The sequence below is a fragment of the Nerophis lumbriciformis genome, linkage group LG34 (assembly GCF_033978685.3).
Source record: "Nerophis lumbriciformis linkage group LG34, RoL_Nlum_v2.1, whole genome shotgun sequence".
NCBI classification, from domain to species: domain Eukaryota; kingdom Metazoa; phylum Chordata; class Actinopteri; order Syngnathiformes; family Syngnathidae; genus Nerophis; species Nerophis lumbriciformis.
The window spans coordinates 22,361,531-22,381,456 of record NC_084581.2 but is presented as its reverse complement, the minus strand read 5'-3'; the positions used below and the strand labels follow the sequence as shown (position 1 = coordinate 22,381,456).

At 40.4% G+C, this 19,926-nt stretch overlaps 1 protein-coding gene across 3 annotated transcripts in view; it reads left to right on the top strand.

Moving 5' to 3' along the window:
- Nucleotides 1–19,926, top strand: part of LOC133576457 (disheveled-associated activator of morphogenesis 1-like) — a 105,438-nt gene that overhangs the window by 28,621 nt on the left and 56,891 nt on the right. The window contains exon 1 of one of the 3 annotated variants that reach the window (XM_061929688.1): nucleotides 9,949–10,251. The exons of the other annotated variants lie outside the window; for them this stretch is intronic. The gene's annotated coding sequence lies outside the window, so the exon portion shown is untranslated. Of the gene's footprint in view, nucleotides 1–9,948; nucleotides 10,252–19,926 lie in introns of those variants that run through there. 3 annotated transcript variants of the gene reach the window in all.

Genomic DNA, 19,926 nt, shown 5'->3' with positions numbered 1-19,926 from the left:
CGGCCTCAGGGGTTCGGCAGAGCGTCAAGACACACCAGACTCATGAATTGAATAACGTGGACCCCGACTTAATTAAACAAGTTGAAAAACTTATTCGGGTGTTACCATTTAGTGGTCAATAGTACAGAATATGTACTGTACTGTGCAATCTACTAATAAAAGTTTAATTCAATCAATCAATCAATCGTGTAAATAAAAATGTCTCCCTATCGGCGTATCTGTACTGTAAAGTTAAAATTTGGATGACAATAAAAAATAAGTCTAAGTCTAAGTATTATGGATACCCCCAAACAATGTTCCCTCTAATTTTCCATCTGATTTGCAAGTGTGTAATTTGTTGTGAGTTCATGCACTGTGTTGGTTTTGTTCTTTGAACAAGGTGATGTTCATGCACGGTTCATTTTGTGCACTAGTAAAAAAAACATATAACTTTGTCTTGAATTTGAAAAAAATGAAAATAAAACATTTTATTTTTCACTAAAGAAGGGTTCGGTGAATGTGCATTTGAAACTGGTGGGGTTCGGTACTTCCAACAAGGTTAAGAACCACTGATCTGGAGCTAGAACATGTTTAAAGAGGGACACAATGTATACATTTAAAAACAGAAGTATTTATTCCCTCTTGGATACAATTCTAACACAATTTGTCTTAGCGCTGTCTGTCCCTAGTAGCATTCAATATGGCGACTTACACAGGGCTTTCCATAGGGGCCCTCCCCCTCGCGCTCTTACAATATGTATCACAATGTATGAATATGCAATCTCATAAAGTAATACTGAGTTCTAAATTGTAGATCTAGTGCAGACATGGAAGCAGGAGGAGAGGACAAGCAATGTGAGCCGCGGTGCTAAGCTAGCTTCAATGTAAAGTAGTGTAACAAGAAAAAAAATGCTTTATACACTTTAACAGATGTCTAACTGGAACTACGAGGCTAACCATCTTAGAAGAGGAAATTCGCAAATAGATTAATAGATCAGCACTGAGAATAATATCCACACTTTGCAACAACACTGTCAGCTAGGATTGTGTGATATATACGATATATGACATAAATGTAGGGGTGTAACGGTACGTGTATTTGTATTGAACCATTTCGGTACGTGGATTTCGGTTCGGTTTGGAGGTGTACCGAACGAGTTTCCACACGAACATATTAAGTAGCCGACGCCGCTTCCTTCTGCCTCTGTCTCTGTCAGTCCTCTCTCTACACAGCACCCAGCATTGTCCCACCCACACAACCATCTGATTGGTTACAAACAGAGCGGTAACAGCCAATCAGCAGTGCGTATTCAGAGCGGTAACAGCCAATCAGCAGTGCGTATTCAGAGCGGTAACAGCCAATCAGCAGTGCGTATTCAGAGCGGTAACAGCCAATCAGCGGTGCGTATTCAGAGCGCATGTAGTCAGTGCTTAGCGTTTAGCAGGTAAGCATCAGGCCGCGGACTCTCCCCAAATTATAATAAACACCTCCCAGTCAACTACTAGTAACATCACTATGAGCCCGTTGACCTTCTAGAAATGTAAAAGGCAGTTCAGCTCGCTCACAGTCCTGGCTTGAGGTGAAGGCTAATTCGCTTTTAGCGTAACGTTAGCTCATTTTGCGGTGCGTGCGTGCGTGCGTTACGGACAGCAAAGCCCTGTCTGTCTGTTATTTCACTTTACCTTTTTCTGTGTTGATTGAGCTGTGTTGAAGCAGCAAAAAAGGACATTATGTTAAATGAAGAGTTTCTGTCTCTGATAGTTGATATAATAATGTAACTGCATCATTAAGCCTACATGAACTCCATGGTGTTTAGGGATGAATAGTCTCTCCTATTGTTATTGTACCATTTTTTTCAGCTATAGTTACATTAATCATTAGAAATGCAGCAGCCTAGTTTTGAATGGCAGGGTCCCTGCTATCACATGTTGATAAAAATATAACATTTACATAATAAAAATCAACTACAGGCTTCCCAAATGCTGTAATAAATTAAGCATGATGAGTTGACTTGAAACTGTTTAATGTTGCACTTTTTATATGTAGAAGAAAAGTTTTGTCATTGTATTTAATCTGAGCAACAACTTGAGGCAGTTTAATTTTGATTAACGTGGGCAGAATTATTATAGTGTTCCCAATGTTAAAAGGATAAAGCCATTGTTTACAAATTTGGTAAATAAATAACAAAAAAATTTATATTTTGTTGTTTTCTTACTGTACCGAAAATGAACCGAACCGTGACCTCTAAACCGAGGTACGTACCGAATTGAAATTTTTGTGTATCGTTACACCCCTACATAAATGATATTGTAGGGGTGTGGAGACAGGAGGACTTTAAGGGCAGAAATCAAGAGATTTAAATCTGAGCCAATAGGAGTAAACAATAATTAAAAAAGTCAACTGGTATTGTTACACAGCCTTCCTGTCTTTTTATCTAATTACAATTGTCATTAAAAATGATTAATTGATGAGGGTGGCAGGAACCCTGCCACACAAAAAACTACAAATGTGCTGACTTGCTTTTACGGCATACGTCACTCCTCCTTTCCCCATTCGTTAAAAAAATGGAAGTCGATGTGAATGCCTATGTGGCGCCAGAAAACTAAAAGAAGAAGAATACCTACGTGCAATTACTGCTATCATGGGAGACCCTCCAAAACAACTAAAGAAACAAAAAGTTTTGTCTGATGAGACAAAAAAAGAAAAAAGGACAGTCAGGATCAACATTTTCACTTGCTGGCGTGAGCTCTTCTTGGTAGTGGCGTCATGTTTGTAGTGCAGTCCAAGATCATTTCTTGATATTGTTTGCTATTTAACATCAGCATAGCCATTAGAGACATAAAATGTGTGCCAATAATACAGCTTTGGTCTACTGGTGCCACCAAAATCAAACAAAATTGAAAGTTATTAAGTTTACATTTCATTGAGTAAATATGCGCTAGAATGCGTTCAACTTTAGTTCAGAATCAGCTACTGTACTTTTTGCGACGGCTGCTGTGACTTTCTCTCTCACGGACGGCGCGGTTGGGAGAGTGGCCGTGCCAGCAACTTGAGGGTTCCTGGTTCGATCCCCACCTACTACCAACCTTGTCATGTCCGTTGTGTCCTTGAGCAAGACACTTCACCCTTGCTCCTGATGGGTCGTGGTTCGGGCCTTGCATGGCAGCTCCCGCCATCAGTGTGTGGAAGTGTGTGTGAATGGGTGAATGTGGAAATAGTGTCAAAGGGCTTTGAGTACCTTGAAGGTCGAAAAGCACTATACAAGTATAACCCATTTACATTTAATTCGGAACATAGTGGGTTGTTCCACTACAGCCAAAGGCGACAGTCATTAGATAAATGCTCAGCTTTGCCCCGCCCATGGAAGTAAAGTGTCTCTAAAAGTAAATGAGAAGTGAGCTCGGCCTCGGCTGGCCAGGACGCCGGACTTCCGCAGGGTGATTGGATGATCTGTCTGGGGCTGAATCCCCATTTTATTCACTGCAAAATAAGCGAATCAGCGATCTTGAAATATAAACCTCTGCCTGAATATTTAAAAAAAATGTATTCCGTTGTTCTTGTTGAAATGGAGCATTTTACAATCTTTTAATTGACTGTCTTTGTAAAATCTAGCATTTGTATATCTTTAATCTATATTTGGAGACGAGTAACTCAAGTTTAGACAATAGCTGAATATTAGCTTCCTCTATACTTCAAAGATCAGCAGCCGCCACTGGTATACGGCCTGTGTATAATTTATAAAACATAGAGCAAAACGATATAATTTAGGAAAAACTATGTTAATACCAATTAATAATAGCACAGATTTGATTTTAAATGTATGTACTTTTTTAATTTTTTTTTAGCCTTTTTAAAAGAAAAATATGCATCATCGATGGTTATTTGCTGGGGATACACTGTACCTCATAGCCATATCCTCTTGAGAACCACCGTCTTTTGCAGTGGACATTTGTTTGTGGTTTATTTCTTTTGTCATAGTTACACATTTTGGGGAAAAAAAAGCAATTTTACAAATAACCACTTCAAAGGAAGATCAGTATGATTATTAGACTCAACATAACCTTAAGCAGTGGGATAGGAGGACTTTAGCAACGTTAGCAACACTAGTTTACCATGAATTGATTAATTTGGACCCCAAATTAAACAAGTTAAAAAACTTATTCGGGTGTTACCATTTAGTGGTCAGTTGTACGGAATATGTACTGTACTGTGCAATCTACTAATAAAAGTTTCAATCAATCAATCAAAGCACAGCTATGTGAGCTACAGTGCTAACATTACACTCACATTTTAAAAGCAAGACGATGTTATTAGGTTAACATTTTTGTTACAGAACAACTAATTAATCAAACTTACAGCTTCCACATCTTTAGACTTAGACAAACTTTATTGATCCACAAAGGAAATTCTTCCACACAGTAGCTCAGTTATAAAGGATGGGAAGGGTAAGGATGGAAAGGATAATGTAGGAATTAAGTAGACTAAAAATGTACCGTAGTAGCAATATAAAATATAACATATACCGGTATGTAATATTTACAAATTATGTATACAACAGTATATAATATATACTGATATATTATATTATTATATTATATGATATATAAATATATCATATAATATAATAATATAATATATCAGTATATATTATATACTGTTGTGTGTGTGTGTATATATATATATATATATATATATATATATATATATACACACACACACACACACACAACAGTATATAATATATACTGATATATTATATTATTATATAATATATAATAATATATAATAATATATAAATATATCATATAATATAATATATCAGTATATATTATATACTGTTGTGTGTGTGTGTGTATATATATATATATATATATATATATATATATATATATATATATATATATATATATATATATATATATATATATATATATATAACTATTACCATGTACAATATTACAGTATATGTATTAGCTGCAGGAAAAAGAAAAAGGCCAGCATAAAATAGAGAGTAGATCCAGCAGAAAATATATATTATAAACAAAGAGAGGTAGCTCACATAGAAGTGGTCAGGTAGCTTTAGCTGACTTACAGGTTTTAAATTAGGATGTGTAGCGAAGCTTTCTTTTCCCACTCCTCTAAGAAATGGTGGGCATGTACACAGGGCAGCCTCATCTGGTTGAGGTCTATCATGTCCATGAGGAAGATTCATTTTGATGACATAAAAACTCTCAAGTTCATATTTGAAGTTGAACCAGTTTTTTGTCTCTGTTTGGACAGCATAGAATGGGACACACACAAATGACCCAATTTTCCATCTTCAGAGTTGTATTAAAGGTGTGAAGATATTTTGTCATGCTGTCATTTTTCTATGAAAAAGGCAAATGACTAAATGCTGCTTTAGTGTACGATAATTCTAAATTCAGATCTAATGGCTCGCTAATTAAAAAATAAGGGAGTAAAGAAACCCCAAAGTTGTGTGGCCCATGATTATCATTATGAGGATTTATAGTGAAACGTCACTGGCCGTATGAAGACACGGCACACCCCTAATCTAAACTCAGAGTGGTTTTGCCTAATTTAGCTCCCTTTTCATGAGTGCACACTCGTGCTCCCTAGCGATTATAGGACCTTAAAAGTGTCTTCTTGTAGGACGTAGACTTTCCCTGGGGGTAATTACAAGCCTTCCAGAGGGTGGCTGGAAACCGATAGGACCATTTAGGCATTTAATTTGTTTGATGGTTAGGGTCTTATGCTAGGGAAGGGCTGCATTGGTGGAATTTATAGGTCCGGGCCCGCCCTGAATGGAAGCATACGTTCTTGAGCAGCCTCGCCGACCTCCACCACATGATACGAGCCATAATGTAACGTCCCCCCCCCCTTCACACATTCCTCCCTGTTTTCTGCCTGTCAGTCACGATTCAGCGGAGAATTGTTTTTAGTTTGCAGCAGCAGATTTTGTCTTAAAAAGTCAAGATTGTTAGATTAGCTTGAGGCCATTTCGCTCAGTCCTGACAGGCCCGCGTGCCACACTGCGAGCAATCAAACGTGTCTTTTATGCAAAGAAATGTGTTCAACAGGCTGTACTCAGAGTAGAAGTTGTTCAGGGTCATCAACAGTCCTGCCGCTTATTTGCATGCTTCCTTGTTGGCCCGGCTGCCAGCTTGTTTTGTCAAAACATTCGACATCGAATCACAAAGAGGCGAACCAAAGCAACAATCATCGGGTTCTGGCTTCGCTGCACATGTGTGCTGGTTAACTCAAAGCCTCATTACAGTGGAAAGGCATTGTTTGATCAGGGTTTGTTGCGGAGTTCCCAATGGAACCCCATTATTTCCTGTCGACTCATTTGTATCAGCAGGTGCTAAGCCAAAACATCATTCCTGACTTCTTTTTTTTATTTTGCGATCCGAACACAAGGCCTCTATGGGAACCAGACCTGTCTGTTATTGCAGCTGCATGACATTCTTTTCAGAGGCAGCTACCCATCACTGTACGGCTTTTCCAGTGTTATCCATTCATGGCTGCACTGGTATGGCACCCTTTTCTGCAACCACACTTCTGTCAGATCATTTTCTGTTTCATCTGCTATCTATATGGTTTTTTTTTAGGCTTTCTGTTCTATTAAAATTACTGGTGGTTTGTGTTTAACTGGCAAACGAACAAGATGATCTCATCTCTGTAAAAGTGAACAAAGTTCAGAGCGCCTTATGTTTTTGGCAGGGGATGCTTTTTTTCTCTCCTAATGATAGTTACATCGTTTGGCCGCCATACGCTGTCACAGTGCATGGAGTACGACTATTGCAGAAAAATTGCAATGCCTTTGATACCATTTCACACACTGTCCTCCTCCATAGATTGCACAGTATTGGCATCACAAGCACACCCCTTCACTGGTTTAGATCATATCTCTCCGACTGCACTCAGTTTGTTCAACTCCGTTCATTCAAATCCCCTCCGGCTCCCGTTTCCTCTGGTGTGCCCCAGGGGTCTGTTCTTGGTCCCCTGCTTTTTATCATTTACATTCTTCCCCTTGGCAATATTTTCCGTAAATTTAAAATACATTTTCACTGTTATGCAGATGACACCCAGCTCTACGTCTCAACCAAACCAACTGCTTCTCTTCCTCCTTCCTCCCTTACAGACTGCCTAAGTGAACTCAAGCAGTGGTTCTCATCCAATTTCCTTCAACTCAATAGTAATACAACCGAAATCTTACTTGTAGGTACAAAATCCATTCTCGCCAAAACCAACAGCTTGTCCGTTACTCTCGGCAATTCCTCTGTCTCACCCTCCTCCCAAGTCAAGAGTCTGGGTGTCATCCTCGACAGCACACTCTCCTTTCAAGCCCACATAAACAACATTACCCGTTCTGCTTACTTTCATCTACGAAACATTAATCGACTTCGCCCATCCCTTACCCCACATACTGCTGCCATACTAGTCCATAGCCTTGTCACCTCTTGCCTGGACTACTGCAACTCTCTCCTGTTTGGTGTCCCTCACAAGTCACTACACAAACTTCAGCTTCTCCAGAACTCTGCAGCCCGGATAATCACCAGAACCCCTTCAATCCAGCACATCACCCCTGTTCTGCAGCAACTCCACTGGCTACCCATCAAACATCGTATCCAATTTAAAATAATTCTCTTCACTTTCAAAGCTAACCATAACCTCTCTCCGTCATATCTCTCTGACCTGCTCCATTCGCCACGCCCTCACGTTCCCTAAGATCTTCTTCATCCATCCATCTCACTGTCCCCTTATTTAAACTGTCCACCGTGGGTGCCCGAGCTTTCAGCCGCTCAGCCCCTCTTCTTTGGAACTCATTACCACCAGACCTTCGTAACCTAGACTCAATATCCCTCTTCAAATCAAGACTCAAAACACACCTATTCCTGACTGCTTATTCATTGTAAATCTTATCAATCTTTGTTGTTGTTGATGTTTTTATCCAATTGATTTTATTGTTTTGATCTGTACGGTGTCCTTGAGAGCCCAGAAAGGCGCCTTATAAGTAAAATGTATTATTATTATTATTATAAAACAGATGCTGTGATTGTGTCACTTTTGAATACATTTGGTTAGCGTGAAAACCAGAACGAGATTAAGTAGATGACTTGTGTTTTAATTTATTGTGTCATCTCGCTTTGTGAACAGTGTTCAAACATCACAGTTTTATTTGGAACAGTTGTAACAGTTTTTGAGATCTCATCAAGGGCTAAAATAGTACTTTTGTCTTTAATTGGGGTGAAGTTATGGCGTTTTTTCTCTCATGGTTTCAATGTTATTTAAAGACGGCAGGGTTTGGGCGATGTGGACGAAAAAGTATATCTCGATATATTTTTACTTAAACTCGACATTCGATATATATCTCGATATATTTTTCGGTGAAAATATTCATATAAAGGTATTAATTTTTGAGCGAGATTCAGTGAAATTGAAGTGAATGACAACTGTACTGTAAACAGTCAGTGGCACTTTTTTTAACCCAGTTATTCAAGATGGGTATTAACAGCACAGAAAATAAACTGTTTAAGTAGTACAGAATTACATAACATAAATGAAATAGAAAAATATTATTTCTGCGTAAAAATAACATATAGCTGTGCAAATAATACAAAATGTATCAAATTCAGATAAAAAAATACATTTGCAGGCAGGCACTTTGTAATTTCCCTTCCTGGTTCGATGACGCGCCCTATCTTGCCTCCGATTGGCCGGTCCCTAACCAATCGTGACTCATCATAGTACACAACCAACCAATCATGGAAGTTCGCATACGTGCAAGCACGTCTTGGAAGGAGGAAGGGGAGGGGTTTAGTAGCCCATAAAGTGGGAAGCGGGAGAGAACAAGGAACACAACAAATAAGCGGCGTTTGGTCATTTGAGCGTGAAATAAATTATATCGATATTACGATATTTTCTTAATTCATATCTTGTTTAAAAATATATCGATATATCGCCTAGCCCTAAAAGACGGTATACTTTTAGCTGAATTTAAACCATTGGAGAATGCTTATTGGATTCTTTTTGACACCACTTCATGCATGGCAGCTGTGTAAAAAAACTAACAAAAACTGGCTTCACTACACATCTTAAAATTAAGCCTGGTGCTCCCCGCACTGACTGTCAGTCAGCTTCAGACATAGTAGCTTTTGAGATTGATTAATTTTTTTTTTTTTGAGAGAATATGCTAATGTTGCTGGTAAAATGTAAGTAATGTTAGCATTGTAGCTCACATAGCTAGTGTTAGACTTAGACTTCCTTTATTGTCATTCAAATTTGAACTTTACAGTACAGATAAGAACAAAATTTTGTTGCATTAGCTCGTAGTGCAGGATAAAAGGGCAATAAGGTGCAGTGTTTGCATTTGCAAAAGAAGGTGCAGATATAAATAGATTTACTGTACAGATAAATATATTGCACTTGTTGCTAACGTTTGTGTCCTCCTGTCCTACTACTTAATGTTACGTTGTTGTACTTGATAGACAGCATTCCGACCAATAAGAGGTTTTCAGTCCATGTTGCAGTAAACGAAAGGTTGGAATTTTTTTAAAGGTGCACGTTTGCAGGGGAGGAGCCAGCTGCTGGCAAGGTTTTAGCATAATAAGGCCTTTACAGTGTACATATAAAAAGTGTATAAAGTGCACAATAGAAGCAGGGATGGACAAACGCAGCTCATTAGCATTCCAGCCACTGACCCATAACGCATCACCAAAAAGGATTTTACGCAGTCAAAATTTCAGCATCAATACCATAATTTGTGAAAAAGTTGAAAACATTATTTTATGTGCTGCTACAGTACGTTTATGGCACATGCGCCTCACACCTCAGCTCTGTTTTCCTCGTGCAGCTTTCCAAACAAACCCTAAACAAGTTGACCAGAGACTTTTAAGGAGCAAGAGGGTAAGCATGGAGGGGGGGAAGAAACTGGGCGGCGGCCAGGGCTGCATCCTATTAGGGCGAGGGAGTGTTGAAAAGAGGTGTGGCCTGGAGCCAGTAACATCTGTGCCTTTCCCCACTGCATTCTGCAGAGAAAGACAGGAGGAGAGGAGACACCAAGTTTTTTGCTGGCTGGCTGTTTGCTGCAAGCCTCCTTCAACTGCTGGAACTTGTCTCTGGGATTCAAAGCTGCATGGAGTACATACCTCGCTGTAGGAAATGCTCTGCTATGCGCTGTGCAGAAAGTGGGACACTGCAGTGAGTTAAGGATTTAAAACAAAAAAAAGGGGAATGCGAAGAGCAGAAAAGAGGTGCTACTGGACAGGGTAAGACTATCTCTGTGTTTTTTTATTGGAAGAAAATGCATGGGAGTGGGGCGCTGAAGCCGGGTGGTTATCTGGAGACTGGAATGTGTGTGGAAGGGGTAAACGGTCTAAGGCTATCAGTCCACGCTCAGGCTCGGGGCAGCGTTATCACTTTTCGTGGATGCAATCTGGATTCTACTCACTGAGAAGCAGCTGATTGGGTCATGCTGGTCTAATTAGTGGGTGCAGGATGATGAAAATGCTGGCAGGGGGAGGGGCGGATGACAAGACGCTCCGACAGGGGATGACTTCTCGGAGACAAATCTGTCCTCCGTTTGCCGGTAATGACAAGACTTTGTGTAGAAATATGTTAAATGCACCAGCTGCTACCTCCCACCAGGTTCCTTCTGGAGGATGCAGTCCCTCGTCACTGTCAAAAGGGAGCGTGAGGGGAGGCAGGCTCTTTTCCATTCCCAGCATGATGTGGAGGTGTTAAAGGAGGATGAAAAAGGAAAGTCACCTTGAGGACCTTGCTGTGTCGAGCCCTCTCAGGTCCAACTCCCTCATCATAGAAAGGATTTTACCACTCGGGACCCGTTTAACACTCATCGTATTAGTTTTTCTCCACCGAATCAGAGGGACAATCCTATTTCCTGCACCATAAAACGTCCAGATTAAAACAAAGAGTGATGGGCGGCTTACATAAAATCATTCGCCACAGTATGCGTCGGTCGGCAACCGCGCTGGTTACCATAGCAACTGAGGGGGAAGGCTGCAGCTCGTGCTATGGTGGAGAGGTTGCTACTCCGGCTCCATAACTTCTTGGGAAATGTCCTCCTATAAGGCTTAAGTGTTATCCCATGTTCTACAAAACTGTATTGGCGCTATAGCTTGAATTGATCATGAGCTGTGTTTGTCCACGGATGTCCAAGACGTGTATTGTGGACTTTATCCACTTTTTTTTAGCCCAGTGGTTCTCAAACTTTTTTCACCCAGTACCACCTCAGAATTAACTTGGCTCTCCAAGTACCAACAGATTGGCCAACATTAAAATACAGTAGCGTAGTAGGCCTATGTAATCATGAAAAATAAGGCAGAGGTTTTATTTAACGAGTATATTTAATATTTTTGGGCTCTTTTGAACAGAAACACTGTGTTTGAATATTTAATTAAGTGATTATTTGGTGTACCACTAGATCAGGCCTGGGCAATTATTTTGGCTAGGGGGGCCAAATTTCGAGAAAAAAATGTGTCTGGGGGCCGGTATATCTATTTTTAGGAACACTAATACAAAACCTCACGATGATGTCTGATTGAATGCTAAAAACGTTACGACAGACCGCCTTAAAAAACGGAATGGAATTTTAATTTTTTTTACTGAATGAGACACCCAGAATGTACATAAAAATAAAGAATGTGGGATTTACAATATTAACTAAGAACGATAAAACACTGAGTATTGACAACATATGAATGTCACACCTGCGCTCGATCGACATGTTTTACAATCAAGCAAAATGCAACAAACACAGCGAAATATGAACGTGAAGGGTAAAAAAAAAAACACTTACAATCTGATACATCAGATACATCACTAAGTTTTACAACTTTGTTGTAAAAATCTCCTTCCCCGTCTGTCCCTGACACCCGCATTTCAGGCTGGCCGCTCTAGAAACACTGTGTGGAAACGCTCCTCACCCACACTGCTTGGTGCCTCGTCTGAGCTGCTGTGACTTAGATTACCATAGTAACTAATTAGATTACCATAGTAACTAGTAGGGATGTCCCGATCCGATATTCGGATCGGATCGGCTGCCGATATTTGCCAAAAATTGCGTATCGGCAAGGCATGGGAAAATGCCGATCCAGATCCAGTTTAAAAAAAAATCAGGTCCGTGTTTTCCAACGCACCGATTTAAATAATACATTCCACTTTTCTGCTGCTCCGTAATATCCGTTCCGCATTTTCCAGCACACCTTCAACACATCCACACGTCTGTGAATTCTCACGCAGTTGCTTTTAGCTGCTGGCATTACACGACAGGCTCTTCTCACTCTTTCCTGTGTCTCCCTCTCACAGACAGCAAGTGCACCTTCTTACACACGTCACATACGTCACATACGTATACGTCCTCCCCGAGCAGAGAGGTAGCAGCATGGCTAATGTTAGTTGTGATGCTAGCGCAGCCGTGCGAGCAACGCTCCCTCTAAGGTGCTCGCCTGTGCAATTGCGCACTGTTTAAGCGTCCTCTGCGCATAGCAAATCTATGCCACGCACAGAATCAAATAAAAAAATAAGCGCATAACAATTTTCGACACACGGACATGACAGAGAAAACAGTTTTCGTCATCATTGTTCAAATATTGTGACATCTGTCGAGACGCTTATCTCCATTCGGTGCCACACGTCCACACCATCAAAATGCTGAGGCAAAAATTTCCACATCAACACCGTATGAAAAAATTAGTGATTTTTTTTGTTGTGATTTCCTTCTCTGCATGAAAGTTTAAAAGTAGCATATATTAATGCAGTATGAAGAAGAATGTTTTAATGTAGACATGCAAGCCTTGAAAGAAAATTTTGAAAATCAAAGACTACATTTCCTGCAAATGGGTGCATTTCTACCCTATATTTTAACTTTAGATTTATTCTCATATCAAACTCTTTTGGCTGTCTTTTTGACACTTACATCCGGCGCCCCCCTCCACACCCTGGATTATAAATAATGTAAATAATTCAATGTGATTATCTTGTTTGATGACTGTATTATGATGATAGTATATATCTGATAGAATATATCTGTATCATGAATCAATTTAAGTGGACCCCGACTTAAACAAGTTGAAAAACTTATTCGGGTGTTACCATTTAGTGGTCAATTGTACGGAATATGTACTTCACTGTGCAACCTACTAATAAAAGTCTCAATCAATCAATCAAAACATATAGAATCATCATACTGCTGTGATTATATGCATCAAGTGTTCATTCAAGGCTAAGGCAAAATATCGAGATATATATTGTGTATCGCAATATGGCCTTAAAATATCGCAATATTAAAAAAAGGCCATATCGCCCAGCCCTAGTTCAATGATGCCATTTCTGTTTGTCATGTATAATTTTGTCTATTTTGTGTTTATCCTTGAATAAACAGGTCAGTTTCTTGTTACCAACCATTGTGTATTGTTCAAACTCCCCTAATTCAGCTGGCTAGTTGTTATCAAGAGTACTAAAACCCTTTTCAACATGATTCTGACAACTAAGTAGGCTAAATAACTTTAAACTTTAATACATGCTCGGATAGGCCAGTATCGGTCAGTATCGGTATCGGTCAGTATCGGTATCGGATCGGAAGTGCAAAAACCTGGATCGGGACATCCCTAGTAACTAGTATATCTTGCAAAGCGCAGATTCCAACCATTGAAATACTTTGTATAGTTCAAGACTTACGGTCGATTAAAAACATCACTGCACATCATAAAGGCAGCTACAGTTTCCATCTTAAAGATCTGAAAAAATTATATGGTAATGTCCGGCGGGCCAGATTGAAAAGCTTAACGGGCCCAATGCGGCCCCCGGGCCTTAATTTGCTCAGGTCTGCACTAGATCGAGCCCACGTACCACAGTTTGAGAATCCCTGGGTTTAGCCTGTTAGCTGCAGAGAAACAAAAAGGATCAAACCTACAGCTTTCACACTTGTGGCTGAATGACAGATGGCAGAACTCCAGTTTTTATTTTAAGACGTGTCGCGAAGCCTGTTTTTTTCCCTTCTTTTTCTGCCACTTCTTCTAAAAGTGGAAAATACAAGTGAGGGAGATGATAGATTTGTCTCTCGTTTAAGGCTCTACGGACACACACTGCTGTTCGATAGTCAGGTTTGTGTAACAGCAAGAACCATTAAAGCAGGGGTCTCAAACATGCAGCCAATTGCGGCCCGCGAGACGTTATTTTGCGGCCCTTACCTTAATATGAAAGTTTAATGTTAGTGCGGCCTGCGAGTTTTAAATGAATGGCGCTTGACAGCGTTGTGTGCGGAGCTGAAGGAATCTACCAATCACGGTGTGGTACAAGGCTCTCGACAATATCGAAGGTGTTCCGTGATGGCACTGCCTTTAGTGTCCTCTAGAAACTGTCACCGTATCATCTTTTTCGCCATACTAACAGCGTGCCGGCCCAGACAAATGATGAATGTGGCTTCTGCAGGCACACGCATGTTATTGCAAGACATACTTGAGGAACAGCCATACATGTCACACTGAGGGTGGTCATATTTTATTTTATTTATTTTTTAACACTGTTAAAAATATGCGCCACACTGTGAACCCACACCAAACAAGAATGACAAACACATTTCGGGAGAACATCCACACCTAAACACAACATAAACACAACAGAACAAATACCCAGAATCCTTTGCAGCCCTAACTCTTCCGGGTTACAAAAACACCCCCGCTATCCCCAACCCCGCCCACCTCAACCCCCCACCCCCACACACCTCAACCCCCCCATCTCCCGAATTCGGAGGTCTCAAGGTTGGCAAGTATGCATTGACGTCACTTGCGTGATGCAAGCAGAGAAACATTTTGCCGCTTTTCCACGACACCCGCACACGCTCTTCCTCCCTCCCTCCCTCGCTCGCCCGCCTGCTCGCTCTCGCCCCCGTTGTAAACAGTCCGGGCGGGGAAGACGAGCGGTCCAGTAGCTTCCAAAGCACTCCGCCGAAGCACTGAGCGACAATACAAAACTGTGGTGCACTGGACCCCAGCGCTGATACTCCGACAGAGAGTCGCTGGGCGAATCAGACGTGTAGCACGTTAGTGGTGATGTTAGCCCGTTCGGGGCTAATTGTGCTACCGTAACTGTAAACTCCACGGCGAGTTTGAATACTGATGTTGGAAATGACCTTTTCTTCTATGCTCTTCATTCTCAGAAGTGATGACAAACATTTTTTGTAAATTTGCTGGTAATGTTTTACTTTTAGCCTTAAACATGACACATAATATCTGTAACTTTACTAGCTCCTGTAATTTCAATAAACCTGAATTAATAAATAATATGTTAGTGTGTTCTAAGTAATCTACTTTATGAATAATCCTTATAGCTCTTTTCTGTAGTTGATACAGAGAAAGTTGCGGTGCACAAGGAATACAATTTGAAACGTCATTATACAACTAGACATGCTGAGGAGTATGCAAAATACCAGGTAGATGAGAGAGTGTACCGGGTTGCAAATTTTAAAACCAGTCTACTGAGGCAATTAAATTTCGTCAAGAAAGCAAGCGAAAAGAACGATGCAGCTGTCAAAGCAAGCTACATGGTGAGTGAGATGGTTGCTAGGGCGGGAAAGCCATTCAAAGAAGGTGAATTCATTAAAAAGGTCATGTTAGATTTTTTTTAAGAAATCTTTTCTTGCGGCCCAGCCTCACCCAGTTTCTGCACCCAGTGGCCCCCAGGTAAATTGAGTGTGAGACCCCTGCATTAAAGGTTTAGCTTTCCTCCTTGCAGAGTGACAGGAAACACGGCGTGGTCATGACATGTGACAGGCGTTCACTCGCCCAGTCAGACAACTTTCGCAGAAGCAATGCCTGCCCCCTGCAAGACACGGTGCTTCTGACACACCGCGGATAGAATCTGAAGATGTTATTGCTCAGCCTCTAGCCTGCTTGCTAAATACAACGCCAAATCCTTCCACTCGACTGTTATCTGCCCATTAAACATTCCACATTGTGTCCGGCGCAGTGATTGAGTGCGGCGCTCGACTTGTGGTCTATTTTTAAACTATCCATTTCGTGTACGTGTGTTTTTGGAGCTGAGCCAAGTCAGCCCAGATGATGTTGTGGATAACAATGCTTGGTGAGGATGTAGTAGTACGATTCCTCCTTTTGCCTCAAGTCCAACCTCTACTTGTTGACCCCCAGCAAGAATTTGAACTTGCACCGAGTGTTTGTCTGCAGAACAAGTTTGGCAAGCTATCCCGTGAGGACCAGTGAGCGTTTCATCTCCGTCCTCCCTTCCTTTAGCACAAGTGTTCATTTTTTGTTTGAGAATTAATAGACAGCCTCGCTGTTAAAAATGTGTGCATCAGCCCGTTGTTTGCACAACCTTTTGTCCCTGTAGGAGTACTGTGACCTCTCAAGACAGGCCACGGTGAGATAATCCTGCAGGCAGTCACCTGGTCAGCTCGCCTTGATCATAGGCGTTATTACTCCTTTGTTATCTTTGGTGATGACGGCGTGGGGGATGGAGATACATGATGAAAGGCGGAGTTGTGTTTGTAGAGTTGGTGGAGGAATATGATTAGATTATACTGATGCTACGTGGATAATAGAATCTCCTGCACTCATTTTGCTAAACGTATACGTGCTTCTGTGTGTCGCTATCATGCCATGCCATGCTGTTGGTGTTATGGCCTACGTAATGGCCTTTTTTTATAGAAATCCTTTTTCATTTGACATGGAATAGTAGGCACTAAGGTTGGGCAATATATCCAGTTGGTAAGATATATCGATATATTTTTAAACAAGATATGAATTAAGAAAATATCGTAATATCGATATGATTTATTTCACGTTAAAATGACCAAACACCGCGTATTTGTTGTGTTCCTTGTTCTCCCCCGCTTCTCACTCCCTCTCAAAACTCCATGGGCTACTAAACCCCTCCCCTTCTTCCTTCCAAGAACATCCATGATTGGTTGGTTGTTTACTATGATGAATCACGATTGGTTAAGATTAGAGCAAAATATTACGTACTGGCCAATCAGGCAAGATAGGGCGGGTCATCGAACCAGGAAGGGAAATCACAACAGACACGCACATCCCAAATGATGAAGAGGATATTCAAGCGGGCAATTTATATATTAAAAAAAAACTAGTGGAAGATGGCAGAGGGATTCTCTTCCTTAGATTTTTGTTTTAGCGATGTAGACGACGTCCAACTAATCCACAATGCGTCAACTTGGCCACATTTGAACAAATGTATGCGTCTGGATAAAACATTCATTTGAGTTGTTTTCCATGTAAGTCCAAATCAAATCTGTTCTCGAGGGCAAATTTCGCACGAGAAATGCTGCCAAAAATGTATGCCGAAGTGAAGTCACTTACTAGGCACTGACCAGAACCGTACGTGTGTGACAGTCCATTACATCGTCGACTGGAAATTAAAAAGTGCCTGCCTGCAAAATAATTTTTTTATCTGAGTTTGATACATTTTGTATTATTTGCACAGCTATGTTATTTATTTTATGTAGAAATAATATTTTTCTATTTTATTTATGTTATGTAATTCTGTGCTACTTAAATAGTTTATTTTCTGTGCTGTTAATACCCATCTTGACTAACTGGCTTAATAAAAGTGCCACTGACTGTTTACAGTACAGTTGTCATTCAGTTCAATTTTCGTGAATCTCGCTCAAAAATGAATATCTTTATATGTATACTTTCACCGGAAAATACATCGAGATACATATTGAATATCGAGTAAGTAAAAAATATATTGAGATATACTTTTTCGTCCATATCGTACAGCCCTAGTAGGCACTAAGCAGACAAAGTTAGCAAGATAATGCAAAAACACAATATATTTCCAGGAAGCATTTATTGATTGAAATCTGGATACAGGTGCAGATTAGGGCTGTAATGATAAGAACATTTATCATTATTATCATGGTATTATTGCGTGTACGCAGAAATTATTGATACACATACTGAAATCATATAACCAAGTTTTATTTGAACAAAAATAAATGGACACACAATATACTTTCTTGGCTGAGTAAACTTATAATATTTTCCTGGCTTTTTAAGAGCTATATTATTTTTTATGCAAGTGTTTAAATATGTTTATTTTTGTCCGCTTTCATTTGTAAACATGTTTTTTTTAATGATAAAGGCAAAACTAAGGTTGCGTGTCCGGTTTATGTGACGTCACTTGGGTTGTTGTTGTATACAGTGAGTACACCTCCATTTATAAGTCAATCAATCTGTTCTAAGAGAGCACAGTATGTTGGTTCAATGTGCACAATTGATAAGTTTAGTTGCTCATAGAGCACTGTCTTTATACAACTTAAGAGTTGGGGGATGGAGAAAGAGGTTAATGTCTCTTGTATTCATGTTATTAGCATTCAGGCTAGCTAGCCATCCATCAGCACCCTAGCTTGCTTCTCCAGTAAATGAACAGTATCACCGATGCAGGAGTTTATTGAAATCCGGTTATCAATCACGGTTTTACAATAATTTTGATTCAAAACAGTAATAATCCATCCATCCATTTTCTACCGCTTATTCCCTTTTGGGGTCGCGGGGGGCGCTGGAGCCTATCTCAGCTACAATCGGGCGGAAGGCGGGGTACACCCTGGACAAGTCGCCACCTCATCGCAGGGCCAACACAGATAGACAGACAACATTCACACTCACATCCACGCACTAGGGCCAATTTAGTGTTGCCAATCAACTTATCCCCAGGTGCATGTTTTTGGAGGTGGGAGGAAGCCGGAGTACCCGGAGGGAACCCATGCAGTCACGGGGAGAACATGCAAACTCCACACAGAAAGATCCCGAGCCCGGGATTGAACCCAAGATTACTCAGGACCTTCGTATTGTGAGGCAGATGCACTAACCCCTCTGCCACCGTGAAGCCAACAGTAATAATAACCGTTGGAAATATTACCACGGTTTATTCTTAAATACATAAAAATTTATGTGGTAGAATTAATTAACCAATTATTAAAATATAAAGTTAAAGTACCAATGATTGTCACACACACACTAGGTGTGGTGAAATTATTCTCTGTATTTGACCCATCACCCTTGATCACCCCCTGGGAGGTGAGGGTAGCAGTGAGCAGCAGCGGTGGCGACGCCCGGGAATCATTTTTGGTTATTTAACCCCCAATTCCAACCCTTGATGCTGAGTGCCAAGCAGGGAGGTAATGGGTCCCATTTTTATAGTCTTTGGTATGACTCGGCCGGAGTTGGAACTCATGACCTACCGATCTCAGGACGGACACTCTATTGATCAATATATCTTAAGTTTCTGCAATATCGATCACAAGGCATAATATTGTGTCGTACACTTTCACTTGCTATTTTTTTGTTATTTATAATTACACTTTTGGGACTTTTATGAATAACTAAACTGTCCAATGTTGTTTATGGCTAAGGGAAAATATAAAGTACATTTGTATTTTTTTAACACATTTATGTGGTATAATTCAAATCACGATTGATCGATTTTGAGCCTTATAAATCGAAATCAGATCGTTTACAGAAATAGGCCATGATACCCAGATCCAATTAATACCGTAAATTGTTCCATTCCTAGTGCGGATACAGGAATACATTTGCATTTTTTTAGTATGGAGTCATTACTCAAAGTAGCCTGTACACGGGTAAACAAATGTAACAAGTTCAAACCCCGGCCGAGTCATACCAAAGATTATAAAAATGGGACCAATTACCTCCCTGCTTGGCACTCAGCATCAAGGGTTGGAATTGGGGGTTAAATCACCAAAAATGATTCCCGGGCGCGGCCACCGCTGCTGCCCACTGCTCCCCTCACCTCCCAGGGGGTGATCAAGGGTGATGGGTCAAATGCAGAGAATTATTTCACCACACCTAGTGTGTGTGTGACAATCATTGGTACTTTAACTAACTTTAACTTTAACTTTAACACTCCAAGTCCATACTCATTTTTTA